The following is a 12440-nucleotide window of genomic DNA, read 5'->3' as shown; positions in this document are numbered from 1 at the left end:
TAACGACTCTGCGAAGTAAGTAACGTATGTACGACTACTAACTAAGCTTTAAATAAGTCAGTTTCATCATTATACAACTGAACATTTTAAGAAAAGAAGTGTATGTAACGATGCAGAATTTCCAACCCTGCATTGAAGTCCAGACTTCTCACCGTTTGCAAAATGCTCAAAACTAACCAGTCCAAGGGCAGCACTGGTCCTGGGCTAAGCCCAGCCCTACAGTGCCATTTACCACCTCAGCACCCTACTAACTGTAGCTACATAGATTTTTAGACAATTCAAAGGTCAGGAAGAAGTTTACATCCACCTGACACAGAGATTACTCCATTAAAGGCTACTATAAAAATTCATTAATCACGTCTTCATCTTTCCATCAGAGCAATAAACTAATTGTCACTGAAGTTCAACGTGGGAATTGTTAATATGGCCTTGCTGAACTTGATCACTTGATTTCGACGAAGCCCATGGCTTAAAAATCTCACTGCAGCCATTAACATTTCTGACTTTCAACATGTATTTAAGCAGAGAAGCGGGGTAGGGAGGTGGAGAAGGGGAAAGAGTGAGAAAAATGAACACCAGGCTATTCTTGCGGACTTATCTTTCCTGGCCCTCACTAGCAAAACTCTTTCTATTTAGTCCTGCTTCTAGATAGCAGGGTACCTGCTTGATTTTGTTATCCAGACATTTTCATATAAGTAGAAAGAAAATTGAAAAAGTCAAAGTGTTACTTAATTTGCCCACAAAATTAATAGAGCAGATATAGCGCTAGTTACATTTGTATTGACTCAGAGCTTTCTATCTCAGATCTCTGGTGCTGGTTCAGCTGGGAACATCCCTACTGACACTGCCAGTCTGAACTGATTTCTCCACTGGAAATCACAGCTAACATACAAGCAAACAATGAAGAAACAAACCAAAACAAAAAAAACAGGTAAGTTGGAAAAGAAATACAAGTGCACTATGGGAAAACAAATGTGTAACTTGAATACCAACAACAGCGGAAATCTATATCAACATTACATGAAAAAGTAAAGACATTTCTTGAGTTAAGTTTGCGGAATGCTTGAAAACGAAATAATCGTAGGCCTAAGTAAAGGCACGACTCATATTTTAAGAAGGTTTAAAATATGCCCTGCAACAAATTTGCTGAAATCTTCATGGACTCAAAAGTTGAAGCCCAAACAAAATCTTACATATCAGATCACCCAATGTAAGTTTTAAAAATATTAACATCCTAGTAGCTTTCCTAAACAGGCCATAAAGAAACTCTTCTGTACAATTCTAATAAACTATGTCTCATTTAGTTGTAACAGTAAGTGACTGTTACGAGAGAAAGTGCCTGTTACTAAGTCTAAAATCGATCAAGATCTTAGCCTTATCTAGAAAGTGTGTTCACTGCAAGGCAGGCGTCTAAAACTACTGAAGAAGAGTTCATGGACAGGATAGAAAGAACACCAACATGCCTAAACCAGGTCAGCCATCCAACGGTTCAGGTTTCAACGAGAATCCTCCTTCCTGCGAGGAATAAACTGGACAGGGAGATAAGCACCCTCTGCTCTAAGAATCAGAGCTGACAGGGTAAGTACAGTCATTAGTCACTTCGGGAAAGAACAGAAGCCTTTGCTTACTTACATACATACTCTGCAGAACTAAACATGTAGAAAAGGAGACCGTTCTAGCAGGTGTCCTTAGAGACCCAACACACATTTCCCTGATGACTTATTCCCTCTCCTCCTACTAGCACAACACTTTAGATTGCATTTGGCTTCTACTAGTTACTCAGAGCCTCTTAATCGGAAAACCAAACAGATTTTTGATCATGCATTGAGTTATGCAGCTGAATTTCTGCCTGGAGAAAAACCATTAGAAGAGTATGACTAGCACTGCCAAGCTCCTCTGAAGAGAACTAGCGACTTTGGACAAAAGCTAATCACAAGAAAATATAAACATTGAATGACATATAAGTACCAGTTTATCCATGAGCACAGCTGTACCTCTCTATCTTTGGCCTTCTATAGCCAGTCACAGGACAGGTAATTTAAAAGCAATTGCAAAACACTATGGTTTCATAAGGAACCATCTATTTCTTTCACAGACAGATTTCTTTGAAGAATGTTTCTCCTAAATGGTTTCCCAACATGAATCACAGTCAGACTACTTTTTCAAGACGTCCGTACAAACGCGCACACGCATAAAAAAAACAGTTTTGTCTTGAAATGACCGATATTCCAATCCTTCTTCAAGGCCTATACATTAATATTTATCATCTGCTCTTTATTTATTTTGTAAATTTAATTAACAAACAGGTGAACACTCTTGAAGACTAAAGTAAACAATGGTATCAGTGAACAGTTCACTTAGCTGCTCAAGTGGTTTAATGGCTCTCAAGATGCACTCTAGGTGCTCTCTTATAACTGCATTCCTTCTACATAATCTGCTTAAAGATAGAAAAAAAAAAAAAAACATTTTAGTCCATACTTCTTAATAGACATGTGCTTACTGAACTGCTTTGAAAGAGAAATCCTCCATACAAAAAGTACTAAAACACAGCAGAGTATTTGAAAAACGCTTCCACGCCTTCTAACTTACCAGCCCCACATAAAAAAAACCCAAGGAAAACAAAGTATTTTTCACAGTACAAGCAACATTAAATTACTTTAAAGATATTTGGAGTGTATGTTTATCAAATACATCACCACAAGCAAACAATAGGAAATTTACATCTGAAATTCATTAATTGAAGTGAAAAGAAATTCCATGAGAAAGGAGCAGTCCAGGCAGGCTAACCAAACCACAAGATATCCTGACAATTTAATGAAACGGAGCTGTGGTACTTAAAAAAGCAGTGGATCTGCCACAGAGAATTAATCAGTTTGTACTCTGCTTCCTGCTGAGTTAATGTAAGCTAAATTATTATTTTGCTTAAATTTACACCCTTCTAAGTTGAAAAACATGTTCTTTTGGGATCTGTTTATTAGACAGTAAGGAGAGGTCTCCAATTTCAACCACCACAGTGAAGAAAGCCAAGTAATTCCTACAACATTTTAATTCTAGTCAAAGTTTTTAAAACTACTTGAGAGAAGGGGCACTAGAATATATATCTCACAAATATACACACACAATAAATACATACACACACCCCACACACAAATTTTGAACCAGTTTTAGGTTGCTGGGGTCTGCTTTCTTAATAACTACCACGAAAATACATCCAAAAGATGAAACAAGACAGCAGTGCATTCTTGAAGCACATGAAAATGCAATCTGATCTTTATGCAAAAAGCACCCTCCTAACATGCAACTCTTTAATTAACGTTGTATTTAATAATACACTGGCTAACAACAATAACAAAGAATGCTTAATGAAGGTTTGTTTAGAACATGACCCTCGCGGCTGGCTCTGTATTCGCCTCTGTACTGCAACCTTAATGATTTTTCTTTTTGCCTTTGACAGCTAGTAACAAGAATCCTGCCTTCAGGACATTTCACAAAATATGTTTATTCTAGTGATGCAATGTTTGCAGTTTTGATACTGCTGAAGAGCTTCACAAAGAAGAGCTTTCTAAGAAACCATATAAGTAGTCAACAAATCCATGTTAGACAAATGTATCACTCAAAGTTCGTAATTTTTTTACTTCACCTCAGAACTCAAAGTCTCTCTTCAAACATATACTTCACCTCAGATTCGATGGTTGCTGTTGTTAGCCTCACCACTTGTAATCCTTAAGCATGTGGAAATTTAGCAATTCTTGAAAAATTATTCAGTAATTTAAAATTAATCTTATTTAAAAGTGTATTTTTTTAAAAAAATCACTTTTGCAAAACATCCACATTTTTCAATATGTAAATGGTTTTAGAGGTGTGAAGGAAATGTCTTTAATATACAGTGCTGATAAGCAACAGAAACCTGAGTTCAAAAACTTGCTTCCTTAAAAGAAGCAACAGCTGCCACACAGACATAAGTGAGATTTAAGGGGGGGGGGAGGGAAGAAGAAGAAGAAAAAAAAAAAAACAACCAAACCCCTTCCAAGCAGAGAACACCAGAAATCTGCCTCTTGTCTGTGTCATCAATTTGAAAAATGGATTTAATAGAAATCATACACAAATATTGTTATCCCTTCTTTTTTCATTTTTCTTTCTTTTTTAAGGCGCTTTTTGTGTTAAATCAAGCTCCAGTTCCCCTACACTAACATTTGACAAACAGAAGGGGGGAAAATTGAATTTATCGAAGAGCATTTAACAAAATTATATAAAAGTCAATAAAACAACCATATACAAATTTTCTTTAAAAGAAACAACCGTAATTAATGTCAGGTCAAGTAAAACATCAGAAGTAATGCCAGTGGTTTTGAGATTGAATTTACTTACCTTGGCCCTCTGAGGGCAGTGTTACCTAACACACGATTAGAAGCATCAGCAGACTATTTGATTAAGTCAGTAGACACAGTAAATGTAAAGCACTCCTGTTAAATATTTACTTACTTCTGATTTCATGATAACAACTTTGCAATACAGTTCAAAGCTACTGTAAAAAATAATTTTTTTAAGTATACCTGTCCTCCTGATTCAATATAGGTCCTTCAATCTAATGTAAATGGGTAAAGTCTTATAGCATACCAAAAAAATTGAATAAAACAGTGATTTTTCCTAATGAGCCTTAGCATTTTAAAAGCTATTTTTATTATATAACCCCTCCCAAGTATTTGCCGGCAGTTCAAAGAAAAGCAGAATTTAGAACTAACGCTTTTTGATTTTGTCTTTTACACTTTGAGACAGTGATTATTTATTTATACTAACTGTTTTCCCACAGTTTCCAGTAATGCTAAATGACATTTTGAGCACATCTGTACTTACATTAGACAAATTAATTTTTCCAGTCACAACTGGGAAACGGGAAACCTTTTATGCTATGTGTGGGCATCAGCTTATACCACAGCTAAGCTTCCATTAGGTTTACTGCAAATTGGGGAATTAAGGTGAGAAAGTTCAAGTGTCCTTCACTGCCTATGACATCACAAGAATCCAGTGCAGATATAAAAACTGGTCTATTTATGTTCAGCTATTCACATCTGTGTGGCCAGAAACCAGTAAAAACCACACAGATGTTAAGAGTTTGCAGAGAGCCCCAAGCAGCCGCGGAAGCTCCTCAGCTGAGCAAGGGGAGAAGAAAGCAGGGACAACCCTCTCCACCGTGCCAGCCAAGACGCACTGAAGAGCAGCCAAACGATAGGATCCATTTTTCCTGAAGCAGTAGTAGGTAGTGATAGAAGACAAGGGCCCGTACTAGTAAAACAGAGTATTTCCAAGTGGAGAGGTGTAGTCACCAGGCCGGGCGAAGCCACAGAGCGGCCCTCCATGGTCTCAGCACGCATGCCTGCAGCTAAAGCTACGGGGAGGACCAAGCTTCTAAAGGTGAAGTTTTTCCCTGCTCTTACTGTGGGGTTTTCCTCCCCCCAGGCACTGAACGCAACCCACCAACATGTTCCAGCTAGAGGCTCGCTAGGGTTCAAATCGCCACCCACCCCGATTTTTTCATTACGACTACTGGAGTGAGTCAGTGTCCTATCTTGTATAAATGCAACACTACTTCAGTTCCTGCTGTTTATTCAACCCTTTCCTCTTGCATTAATAATCTTTTCTCTAAAATACCTAAAGATCCAGAGGAAGATACTCAATAACAGAGACACACACCGCTATTCAAACATCTATGCCGTTTTCAAACTGGGCATCTACAATATCCACATAAAATTACTGATGTGTTTTGGCATCTCACGGAAAATAAGTGTTCACAGCACATACCCAATTGTCATACGCACAAAATTTGGTCCTTTTAAAAAAACGTACCAGAAATACTGAGCTGACACCCTGACAAATTGAGAATTGACCTTTACCACGTCAATTTTGAGCCAACAGGAAGAAAACCTTGCCAGTTTCAACATCACTCTCGCTTCCCCTTCATTCTTGAAGGATAAGAATTAGAACAATAAATAAATTAAATAGAAGTTGATATTAACACATGCTGTCTGGAATAACAGAGTCCTGTATTGCATCAGCATCCCTGAACAACAAAGGAAATCAATATTTTCTAAATACGTCTGCTACTCAGGAATGGAAAACCAAGGTCTATATTCCAGAAACATTATGGACACTGCTCACATTTTAAAAATTTCTCTCTTGCGTAAGGCTTTATAGGACCAGAGCCCAAAATGCTATACTATTTAGCTGCTTCTCAAAGCAGTTTTGTAGTTTTTAATAATATTCAGATGTATTGGTGGTAAATGCAAAAAAAAAAATTTAGAATATCACCTCACATATTTATTTTTTTTATACCTAAAAACCTTCACACTCTCCACACTTTTAAATTTTTATAATTTTTATACAGGACTATCAGCATCAAGTGGTAATTTGTATAACAAAAAAAATCTTTCCTTTCTTCTTTTTTTATTAAGTGCTAGTTGACTCAAGGATCTTTTTCAGAGTTTGAAAATATTTTAACAGTAAGACAAGCATACAAATATTTATCTATAAATAAGACAGTCAGCTACGGCAGCAACAATTTAAATTCAGGTACATGTGTATATATTAAAACAGATGATTAAATTTTAATGCTTTTTACATGTAACTAATTTGAATCACACATCTTAATATTCTCTACTTACAACTTTTTGTAAAACAGCCAACTCCAGTTTACACAAGAAATCTCAAACTTTCCATTGTTTGCAAAAGGGTATGATAAGTTTGACAATAGCATTATCATTCAGCTGAGTTTCTTTGACAGATTAATGTGTTGTCAAAAATTATGTGACTTTCTCATCTTAAAACTGGTATACTTGCTAGCATATTTTCACAAAGCAAACTGTCTCACTTTCAAAACTGGCACCTTGCAATAATTTTAAAATAGCTCCTCTGAACTTTCTCGTGACTAGGTGTGCTCCTAGCTCAAGACCTTGCCAGGTGCCAAAAAGCTAGCACCAACATCGTTCACCTATGTTTCTTCCGCAAGCACATCGCTGAAGTCAACCTTTTTGCTTTATCATTTAGTCTGCATCATTTGCAAACAATCAGTCCGAGATATGCAGAAGCATTCCTGAAACTGCTAAAGAACAGCTCCACCGCTGCTGTACACTTCAGGAGAACTCTTTGGTTGCATTAAATGCTTCAGGATAAGCAGGAAATGCAGCACTACCCAGAGTAACTTGGACGTCACACCAGCAATGACAGAACACAGCAAACGGCACAATTATGCAGAGGAGAACCGACAACCCAACCAACAGGCAAAAAGCGATTCTCCGTTTACAGTGCCCTTGACCTCTGTCTAGGCTCAGATGCAGAAATCAGTACTTGGATAGGAGGCAGGCACACCTGAATGTTCAGTCAAAATCAAGTCGACGCAATCCAAAACTGACTTCTTCCACTCAGACACGGTGATGATAAAGGGGGACATCAAATGCTCCCATCAGTAGTTATTGTTATCAATGACCTACAGACCTGGTGCTTATCACACAGAAGACAAAGAAAAGGGGTTCCTTCACTTTTGGTGAGGGGTTGATGGGAAGGGGTGGATAGGTTCATTCAGATAATATTTAAGTCATGCTGTGACTGACCAAAAAACGCCAATATATACTGGTAACTGGAAGACATGCCTGCAACTTCAACCACTGATTCGTCTTCCATTTTTCAGTCCAATACAAATATCAGAAAGTTGGATTTGCACACAATATTTACAAAGAAAATTCCTTATTTTACTGTTTCCATCTTTATCTTTGAAGTAAGAGATCACCTGGATAAGACAATGCTTTTGTTTAGCCTTTCTGGGCTAACTTAATTTCCCTCCATGCTTGTATCCTTTTTCACATTTCTTTCGCATTACCCTGGAAACTCATGATCAGCCGAAATCGCCAAACAAAAAATAAGAAAGGATTTTAGTGGAAGAAAGAAAACCATATTGCTATAGAGCAATCAAAATTTATTTTACATGCAACTGTCAAACAGGAAAATATAAGTTATGCCTGGCCAGCTACTTGCCTTAGAGAAAGAACTGAAAATAAGATCAAGTGAGAGAGAAAATTAGTTGCTAATCTCATTCTAACCCCTAGCATTTACTTGTCTACTATATAATACTAGACAATCACCAATTGGCACTTTCTGCATAAGAAAAGCTCAGGATGCAATAGTAGGGGTATGCAATGTATCAGTCTTGAGGTAGACAGACAAAGCTGTGTAAGAACTTGTATAGCACCTGTCCACCAAATGTCTGAGACTGAAATAACTGCATTACTCTTTCTACTTCCACAAGTACCAAATTTATCAAGTTGCTTTTTTTTTTTTTTAAACTCACCACATGGAGAAATCAAAAGTTCTCCTCCCTGCAAGAAAAGGCTCTTTTTAGGAATAAACAACGGAGGGAGGGAAGATATTAAACTCCTGAACTAATTAACAGAAGTAAAGGAGGCGGTGGGGGACAATGATAATTAATATGTACCCTCCTCCAAACCAAATCTCCACATACATTCATTCTGTATATGCACACACAACAGCAGCATCATAAACCGTCTCAAGTTCTTGCCATTATTCAGTTCGACATCTGCACATGTTTATGCGTCTCTCCAAACAACCTCTTGAACACCCTGCTGGAGCTGTCATTTTTTTCTTCTCCCTATCTGGCAGATGGCAAGTCAACAATCGGCATCAACAGCAGCCGAATATCTCCCCCCTCCATCCGACCCCCCTAAACAGACACAATAATAACTTCTTTGTGCTTCCCCACAATGCAGCTGCTTAAACCATTTCGCTACAAGGCTGCTTTGCCTTAATAAAAAAAAAAAAAAAAAAAAAAAAAATCCCTTCTGTCAAGTCTAAAAAGCAGCATAATGTTAAGCAAGCTAAAGCCACAGCACAGCTGCAAACGGGCAGACACATTGACAGCTCCTCCCTTAACAAAGCCCTGTGAATTGAAGGGGGTTCATCTGAGGCTCACACAGTAATTAGTATAAAAAAGTCCGACAGCCTCTATTATGCTAGGAAAAAAAAACTGGACAGAACTGGGCTGCTGTTTTGCGTCAAGAGTTCTGCTGCAGAGTAGATAAATCATGTTGGGTTTTTTTCCTCTCTTTTTAAAGACAGTAATAAGGAGGATGAGAGAAGCTAATTTGAAAACTTGGACACAGTAATTGTACCATATGGTGAGCATTTATCCCTTCTGAAATACACGCTAACAGTCACTTACATGCACAGTGCTTTGTTTTACAGTTGTTATTCTCTCTACCATATTCATAAAATGGATCTGAATATCCGATACTCCAGAGAAGTTGTGTGTAATTAGCAGCAAAACTGCCTGAGCTTAATATATTGGCCTACCATAGCAATCTAGTTAATTGCAGAAAATCCCATGCCCCCAAATTTAAATAGTGTCCACTTCAAGGATTTTTTATTTCTCTCAAACTGGCTAAATATCACACGTAATAAAGTTCAGAGAAGTAATTTATTGACAGTAATACTCCTTGATACTGTTGGCTCTAAAATGCATGAGCGGGAGGTATTTTCCTTTTCATCCATGCAGTATAGAGGAATTAATTCAAGAACCGTTTAACAGAAACACAACATTATTTCAGTTCCATCATACTTGGGAAAGGAATTTCTCCGTAAACTTAAAGGTGAAACTGAACTTCAGCACAGGGCACGGGAGGGAGACAAAGACTTCAAATCCACTCCCCCACCTCCACCCCCATTTTCTTCCAGGATCGTATTTTCCAGTATTTTTATTAGCAATCCAAACGCTTCATTTCTAAGGGCCTTTAAAATTTGGAAAATATACCATCCAGCCCTCAAGGTCTGCTTGCTCTCTACCACATACTTCCAGCTTTTCACCAAATCATCCTGGAATCACAAAAGAGAAGGAACCAGTTGAGGGGAGCTGGGAAAATGTAGGCTTCTTTAAATAAAGGAAACACTGTAGTTAATTGACAAAATTAGTAGATCTTAGAAATACTGCTTACAGAAAATAAGATGTAGTAAACTTCCAAGGAAGGGAAATTAAAAACTCAAGCAAAATAAAAGATGAAAAACTGGTGAAAAATCAGCCAGACCTAAAACGAAGTCTGCAACTGAGGATACCAACATTTGCAAAGAACCAGAACGGTTTCTTTCTTTTGGTCTTTACCTCAGAAGACAACAACAGAAATCTGCTTCAGGTAACAAATCCATTCACCGTCTCTGGATCTAAAAGGAGGTACTGGAGCAGAGTGCTAAGTACTCAGGAGTCCCAGAACTAGGCAGAATACATCCACAATTACTAAGAAATTGTAAGTGAGGTGAAAACTACTAGCAAAAACCAGCTACCCGTCAATGATGACAGTTGAAGTGAAGGATTATAAATGGAGAATTACACCCCACATCCCCAAGAACAACCAAAAACTGTAAAAAAAAACAAAACAAAACAAAACAAAACAAAAAAAAAAAAAAAACAACTTGAAAATTTGAAGTCAATTGGCTGGATGGTAATCGAAGAAAACTGTTTATAATTCTGTTTTTAACCGTAGACTTAAATAACGCAAACTGACATAAGATAAACAAGGCAGCACTGTCTGTCAGTAGAAAATTGTGTCCATCATACATATGGGATTTCTTTAAGAATGTCAAGAAAATAAAATGGATAAAGACTAATTGACACAATTTATTTCAACTTTTAAAAAGCTTTTAATAAGTTTAAGGAAACAGTGGTTGTGTGGAAGAAAAAGGTTGTGTGGCAGAATAGAACAGAAAAGAAATAGAAAACTGGGTAAAAGGAAGGGAGAAAAATAGGATTACATAGTCAATTTTGAACCCGTGATGCTCTACAGTTCTCTGTTAGGAACATTTTTAGTTACTATATACAACAATGATCTGGGATCACCACCGCATATACTGCAAGACAGTAAAACTATTCAAGTTTATTAAGAATGTGAAGAATTTCAGAGTGGCAAAGCTATGCCAGTGAGCTGAGAAACACCAGATGAAATACAGTGAAGAATTACTCGAATTAATAAACAGTTACAGGAATAACCTGAAATACTCATACACTGTGTTTAGTTTTAAATTACCCACTAAAGAGCAATTAATGTAACCTTTGCTTAAGTATGCAGTCTTAAGAAGCAAGAAACAAAAATATTACCATTTGTAAAGATACACAATTTTAGGAACACTGAAAATATTAGTATTCCATGGTAAACAAATAAATTACAGTTTTGCTACCTATATTAAAAAAAAAAGGCAAGAGAACAGAAGGGCTTCAGAGACAAAACGCTTGGAAAAAAAAACAAAACGGGAGTTAGAGAGAAGCAGAGTGAGGAGAGAAAGACTGGATTAGACTTCAGTTTCAAAGGAAGGACTACAACAAAAGGATTTAACGACACAAATGGCCAACAGTAGAATATCAGCCATCTCACAGGAACACGTTTTCAGAAGAGTTAAGGAACAGACTTTTAAACATTCAGCATCTGCAGTTCCAGCTGGATTCTGTAACACCACCACGTAACTAGTGGTTTGCACCACAGCAGCGCCAGCCCCACTCCCACCAATTCAGTGCCCAACAACTACTAGCACCTTTAGAAAAAACCAGCCTCTCCTTGAATGCTGTGAGGCATCTCCAAAACTGTGTGAGCACTTTTCCTTAAAAAATTAAAATCTCACATTCAGGAAATTGGAGTAAACATTCAACATAGGCAGGTTCTTCCTTTAATTGGTACGTCTCTTTGTCTGAGCACAAATCTGGTACTAGCCAGGGAGTATTGATGGTGAATTAAAGTCCCGGTCCTTGGCCACTTTGGTTCACCCTAAATACAACCTACTACCAGCACAATGTGTTTGGGAAGGTGAGGAACACTTGCAAAGGAAGCGTGCAGTGCGTTCCATCTCCCACTCCACTGCATCAGCACTGGTATTCACGCAGCTGAGGCGGGTCTGCAACATGATCTAACCAAAAAACACACCCCAAGAAAATAGGTTTTGACCAGATCAAAACTATTTCAGCTCACTGTACAGCAAGTATGAGCACAAAGGAGAGACAGGGAATAATTGGCTGGGGGCAAGAAAGATACAAGGGAGAAGGGACATCGGCATGAACGGATGCAAGATTAACTACTGATTAATCGGACTGCTGGTCTACTGTGTGATTGCAATTCTTGTTTTTCAGTTAAGCTAGAAAATCAGGTTCAAGTGATTCAAATTTCTAAGATCAACTGCATCTCTAAGCAACGATGCCACGATAGTTCTGATGCAATACTAAACCAAGAATTTCCCTAATACATTTTCACATTCTATACAAGCAAAGTATATTCTGAATATATGTGTCGGAATCTATTCTGACAACATTTCCTTTACACGTGTGCACAGAAATTGCAGACAAAAAAATGTAAACTATAAGGAATATGTACAAATGTTTGTACTCTGGCAAATAACTGCAA

The 12440-nt window shown here is 37.5% G+C and overlaps 1 protein-coding gene across 1 annotated transcript in view; it reads right to left on the bottom strand.

The window, feature by feature from the left end:
- AKT3 (AKT serine/threonine kinase 3) overlaps nt 1-12440 on the bottom strand; it is a 157236-nt gene that overhangs the window by 75487 nt on the left and 69309 nt on the right. The gene's annotated exons all lie outside the window — the stretch shown is intronic.

The sequence above is a fragment of the Vanellus vanellus genome, assembly GCF_965231255.1.
Source record: "Vanellus vanellus genome assembly, chromosome: 3".
In the NCBI taxonomy this organism is placed as follows: domain Eukaryota; kingdom Metazoa; phylum Chordata; class Aves; order Charadriiformes; family Charadriidae; genus Vanellus; species Vanellus vanellus.
Note: the sequence above shows the minus strand (reverse complement) of the source record. Positions and strands in the feature narration are given on the sequence as shown.